Source organism: Dipodomys ordii, unplaced genomic scaffold, assembly GCF_000151885.1.
Source record: "Dipodomys ordii isolate 6190 unplaced genomic scaffold, Dord_2.0 Scaffold50, whole genome shotgun sequence".
Lineage (NCBI taxonomy): Eukaryota > Metazoa > Chordata > Mammalia > Rodentia > Heteromyidae > Dipodomys > Dipodomys ordii.
This window is the reverse complement of record NW_012267266.1, coordinates 7,001,533-7,007,871: the sequence shown is the minus strand read 5'-3', so window position 1 is coordinate 7,007,871 and position 6,339 is coordinate 7,001,533.

The following is a 6,339-nucleotide window of genomic DNA, read 5'->3' as shown; positions in this document are numbered from 1 at the left end:
TCCATTGTGTATATATACCACATTTTCTTGATCCATTCATCTACTGAGGGGCATCTGGGTTGGTTCCATATCTTAGCTATGGTAAATAATAGCATGTGATTTCTAACCTAAAGCTGTTGCCTGCCTGGTTCACAGAGCAGAACCTCCAAACCAATGTTCATTATTGATATATAGAAAACCTATTAATGATTTTGTTGTTAATTTTATAGCCTGCTATTTTGCCAGAAGTATTTACGAGATCTCAGAATTTTTTTTGATGGAGTATAAGATTTTCTTAAGGTTAGAATGAATTATGTAATTCTATAACCTATATAATCTATAATCATATACTGTTTCCTACTTGATTTCCTTGTCTTTCTTTCTTTTGCCTTATTCCTCTAACTAGAAATCCTGAACTATATTGAAGTGGGGGAAAGTGGATACCCTTGTTTTTTCATCACTTTAGAGGAAATGATTTTAGTTTTCCCCCTTTAGCATGATGTTGGCTGTAGGTTTCAAGTATAGCCTTAATATCATGTTGAGGTCTGTACCTTTCATACCTCAGCATGAAATGATGCTTAATTGTATCAAGGCCTTTTCTGCATTAATTGAGATGTGATTTTTGTCCTTGGGTTTATTTATGTGCTATATTATATTTATTGTATACATTGATTTGCATCAAATTGATCAAGTAAATTTCGTTTGCATCAAACATTGATTTTATTCCTTGCATACCTAGAATAAAACCAACTTGATTATGGTGTGTGATCTGTTGCTGAGTTTAGTTTGCAATTTTGTTGTTGACAATTTTTTCATCTATGTCTAACAAGGAGATTGGTCCATAGTCCTCTCTCCCTCTCTCTCTGTGTTGTGTGAGTGTGTGTGTGTAAGTGTATGTGTATGTGCATGTGTGTCCTCATTGGGTTTTACCATCAAAATAATACTTGCTTCATATAATGAGTTTGCTAGTATTCTTTCTATTTTTATTCCATGGAATCGTTTTGGTGTTAGCTCTTCTTAAAAATCTGGTCGAGCCGGGCGCTGGTGGCTCACGCCTGTAATCCTAGCTACTCAGGAGGCTGAGATCTGAGGATCGCGGTTCAAAGCCAGCCCAGGCAGGAGAGACTGTGAGACTCCTATCTCCAATAAACCACCAGAAAACCGGAAGTGGCGCTGTAGCTCAAGTGGTAGAGTGCTAGCGTTGAGCTGAAGAGCTGAGGGGCAGCGCCTAGGCCCAGAGTTCAAGACCCCACACACACAAAAAAATTCTGGTCGAAGCCAGTGCCAGTAGACATCCCTGTAATCCTAGTTACTCAGGACGCTGAGATTATGATTCAAAGTCAGCCTGGGCAAGAAAGTCCTGGAACCACTTATCTCCAAGTAACCATCAAAAAGCTGGAAGTGGAGCTGCGGTTCAGGTGATAGAGTGCTATCCTTGAGCACAAAATGCTCAGCAATAACACTCAGGCCCAAACTTCAAGCCTCAGACTACCAGGTGTATGTGCGCATATACACACGCACACTGGTAGAATTTGGCAATGAATCCATCCATCCCTGGGCTCTTCCTTTTTGTGAGATTCCTTGTTACCTCTTCAATATCACTGCTTGCTACACAGTTGTATAAGTAGCCCATATAAACCTGATTCAATTTTGGCAAGTCAAATGTGTTAGAAATTTCTCTATTTCTCCTAGATGTTCCAGTTAATTAGCATATAAAATTTTAAAGTATTTCCCAGTGGTCGTCTGGATTTCATTAGTACTTATCATGACATCCTCTTTTCTCTCTCTAACTTTTTTGTTCAGGTAATCTCTTTTTCTCCTTTCTCTTTTTTTTTTCTTTTTAGGCAGTATTTGGATCTGAAGTTATGGTCTTACTCTTGCTAAGTGCTCTACCAGCTGAGCCAGTCTACTAGCCCTTTTTGCATTGGGTATTTATGTTTGATTTATGGCTAGACTGGTAAGGACTATGACCCTTCTATTAGTCCTTTCCTGTGTAGCTGGGGTGGCAACAACAGGCTACTGTTCTGAGCCACTGGCTGAGACAGAGTTTCATAAAGTTTTTGCCTGGGTTAGTCTCAAACAGTGATTCCCATCATTGTCTCCCAAGTATTTCTCCTTCTTCCTGTTAGTTATTTGGAAAAGAACCAATGAATTGATTCTTTGAAAAGTACTTCATTGGGCCGGGCGCTGGTGGCTCACACCTGTAATCCTAGCTACTCAGGAGGCTGAGATCTGAGGATCACGGTTCAAAGCCAGCCCAGGCAGGAGAGACCGTGAGACTCCTATCTCCAATAAGCCACCAGAAAACTGGAAGTGGCGCTGTAGCTCAAGTAGTAGAGCGCTGACCTTGAGCTGAAGAGCTGAGGGACAGCGCCCAGGCCCAGAGTTCAAGCCCCATGGCCGACCAAAAGAAAAAAAAAAAGAAAAGAAAAGTACTTCATTGGTTCTTTGTAATTTTTTAAGTCCTCATGAATTTCTGTCCTAACATTTTCCTTTCCACTTACTGTTTCGGGGTTTGGCTTATTTTTCTAAGACCTTGAGGTACATTGTTAGGTTACTGTTTTGATCTCTCTCTGTCTCTCTCTTTCTCTCTAAATGTAAGCACTTATAGCTATAAATGTTTTTCTATAAATTTTTATCACTGCCTTTTCTGGATTGCCAAGGTTCTGAGAAGTTATGTTTTCTTTTCATTGGATTCTGGAAACATTCTGATTTTTCTATTTCCTTTGTTGATGAGCTTGTTCAACAAGCTACTGTTGAGTCTCCATGTGTTTGAACGTTTTCTATAGGTTCTTTTGCTGTTGATTTCTGGTTTCATTTTGTTGTGATCTGATAGACTATACGGAATTATTTCTATCTTCATATATTTGTTAATATTTGCTTTATGTCCTAGACTATGATCTAGTTTTGGAGAAAGTTCCTTGGGCTGCTGAGAAGAATGTGTATTACAAAGCTACTGAGTAACCATTAAGTCCCTTGGATCTTTTTTTGTACTTTTTTATTGTAAACATACTGTACAGAGGGGTTACAGTTACATGAGCAAGGTAATGAATACATTTCCTTGGATCTTTGGATGTCATTTGATTCTGAGGTTTCTTTGTTGATCTTTGTTTGGATGACATGTCTCTTGGTGAGGGTCAAGTATTGAAGTATCCCACTATTATTATGTTGGGGTCTATCAGTGCTTGTCAATCCAGTCATGGTTGCTCACTAAAATTGGATGTGCCCATGTTTGGTATGCATATATTGACATATCCACATTCATATTGAGGTTCAATCTCAGATGTGGCCTCCAATACTAGTCTCTCTTAGAGGACAGCTGCATCCACACACTAGGTAAGAAAAAATTGTACCTTTTTGGAGTTAATCACAGCCTCTTTTGGTCAGAGGCCCTCTTACTAAACCCTCGTTAGCAAAAAGAATTGAGCTGTAACATCACAGTTGACCATTAGATGGAGACATCACCTAATACTTGAAGAGTCCCAACCAAAGCTCCCTCAAACTTGAGTCCTTTAACTTTACCTTCTGATCCTTGCCACTTAATGTCAATTTGACTATCTATCAGGTGACTTTATTTAGAAGGAGGAATAAATGTATAAATAGTTTCACTAAATACAAGAATTCAATTATATATTCATCTTTTAATTAGTGTTAATCCCAACATAATACCTTAGTACTGCAGAGAAAACTTCTCAAGTAAACAAACTACCTTGTAAGGGACCAGAAGAAAACTGATCAGATGGATTTAACTGTTGTGATCACAAAGCCTTAGAATGACTATTCAATCTTGGGAGTGTGTTGCAATCATCTGGGCAGTTGATAAAATGTATTGGTGCCTCATTGATGCCTGTGTGGTGTGTGTGTGCATGAATACAGGGGATTGAATTGTGTGTGTGTGTGTGTGTGTGTGTGTGTGTGTGTGTGTGTGTGTGTGTGTGTGTGAATACAGGGGATTCAACTGGGGGCCTGGAAGCTGTCCCTTAGATTTTTCTAGTGTTCTATCACTTGAGCCACAGCTCTAACTTTGGCTTTTTTCTGGTTAATTGGAGATAATAGTCTCATGAACTTTCCTTCTAGGGCTGGCTTCAAACTGTGATTCTCAGATCTCAGACTCCTGGGTAGTTAGTATTACAAGCGTGAGCCACTGGTACAAGGCTGTTGGCTCATCTTATCCAAAGGTTTCTATTTAATTAGTCTGGGTTGTGGCCTAAAAAATCAAACCTTTTTCTAGTTTCCCACATGGTTCCAGTGTGCAGCCTAGACTGAGAACACCTACCCAATGGCCTAAGGCTTCCTTCCTTGATCTTGAAATAACGTGCTACCAAGGGCCAACATCCCCAAATACAGACCAGTTGACCTCCATCCGTGTGTAATCTGTGGGCAATAAGGAAGGCTCCTCCTTTTTACAGGGAAGCCAGAGCATCTTGCATATCTTGCCATCCTGGATCCAGGGCTTAAGAACTTGTACATCAAAGGTAAATTGAAGGAAATCCTAGAACAGAACACTGAAGCAACAAACTTAGATGAAAAACAAACTGGAGAACCCAAGGGAATTGGTCTGAATTTCATTTTCCTTTTGCCTTTTATTCCAATTACGGGAGCATTTCCAGGAGTGGTTGCTTCATGGAAAGCCCAGAGTCTCTGCTGTCAGCAGGGCAGGAATTTTAATGCTTTAGGATCCAGTAATTATCTTTTCCATCAGCGTTTTCTCTGGGGACTGGCTTTAGTACTCAGGAAATTGTCCTCAAGGAAATGAAAATGTTCTGATTTAAAAGCAGTGGATTGAATTGGAACGTAAGCGGTCTTTTGCTGCAGAGATTTAGTTCTAGAAGTGATGGAAAAGCTCAGGTACACACACACACACACACACACACACACACACACACACACACACACCACATTTTCTTAATCCATTCATCCACTGAAGGGTATCTGGATTGATTCCATATCTTAGTCATTGTAAACGATGCAATGAACACGGCTGTGCTTGTGTCTTTAGTGTGGCCTGGTCTGTGGTCATTTCAGTAAATGCACAGGAGTGGGATTGCTGGGTCATAGGAAAGTTCTATATTTAGTCTTTTGGGGGAACCTCCATAATACTTCCCAGAGTGATTGAACCAGTTTGCATTCCTACCAATAGCATAGTAGCATTTACTCTTGGCCACATCCCTGCCAGCATCTGTTACTATTAGTTTTTTTAAATAATGGTCATTCTAACTGGGGTAGAGTGGAATCTCAGTGTTGTTTTATTTGCACTTAATTGGCCAGAAATGTTGAACATCTCTTCATGTGTCTATTGACCATTCTTACTTCTTCTGAGAAATCTCTCTTTAAGTGTGGTATATATACACAATGGAATTCTATGCTTCCATCAGAAAGAATGACATTGCCCCATATGCAAAGAAATGGAAAGACTTGGAAAAAAATATATTGAAAATTATATTAAGCAAGTAAGCCAGACTCAAAGAAACATAGCTTGTATTTGTAATAATTAGAATGTACCTATAAATCTACAAGTAATTCCAATGGGTAATAAAAGACAAATTACACTTGGACATGAGAGATTGAACAGTACTCTAATGTTCACCCAGTGAGACCAAAAGAGGATATTCTAAGGATGGATCACAAGAGCTCAATAGCTATATGCATATGATCATATAAAATGAAGGTTATGGAAATGAACTCCAAGAAATGGAAACAAGAGGTGTTTTTTTAAAATTTTACTTAATGTTTTTTCTTTTTCTGTTTTTCCCTTTTTGTCACTGGTCTTTTTGTATGTGTTTATTTGATTTGGGCAGGTGAAGAGGAATCACAGAAATGGTGGGACAAATTCAGCAGTGATACTTACTAGACGCTTATGTTGGAAATCAACTAAACAACCTGGGGGGAGGGAGAAGGAATTGGGAGGGAAAACTGAGAGAAATGAGGGAAGAGGTGACATTGTTCAAAAAGAATACCTGACTTGTGTAACTGTAACCCCTCTGTCTATCACCTTTACAATATATTTTTTAAGAACTCAAAAAAAAAAAAAGAAAGAAAAGAAAAAGATGCCAGGCACCGTGACTCACACCTGTAATCCTAGCTACTCAGGAGGCTGAGATCTGAGGATCACAGTTCAAAGCCAGCCTGAGCAGAAGAGTCTGTGAGACTCTTATCTCCAATTAACCACCAGAAAACTGGAAGTGGTGCTGTGGCTCAAGTGGTAGAGCACTAGTCTTGAGCTGAAGAGTTGAGAGACAACATCCAGGCACAGAGTTCAAGCCCCAGGACCTACAAAAAAAAAAAAGAAGAAGAAGAAGAAGAAGAAGAAAAAGGAAAAGCTCAGGTGATAGTCTAAATGACTGAATGGGCAATCCATCT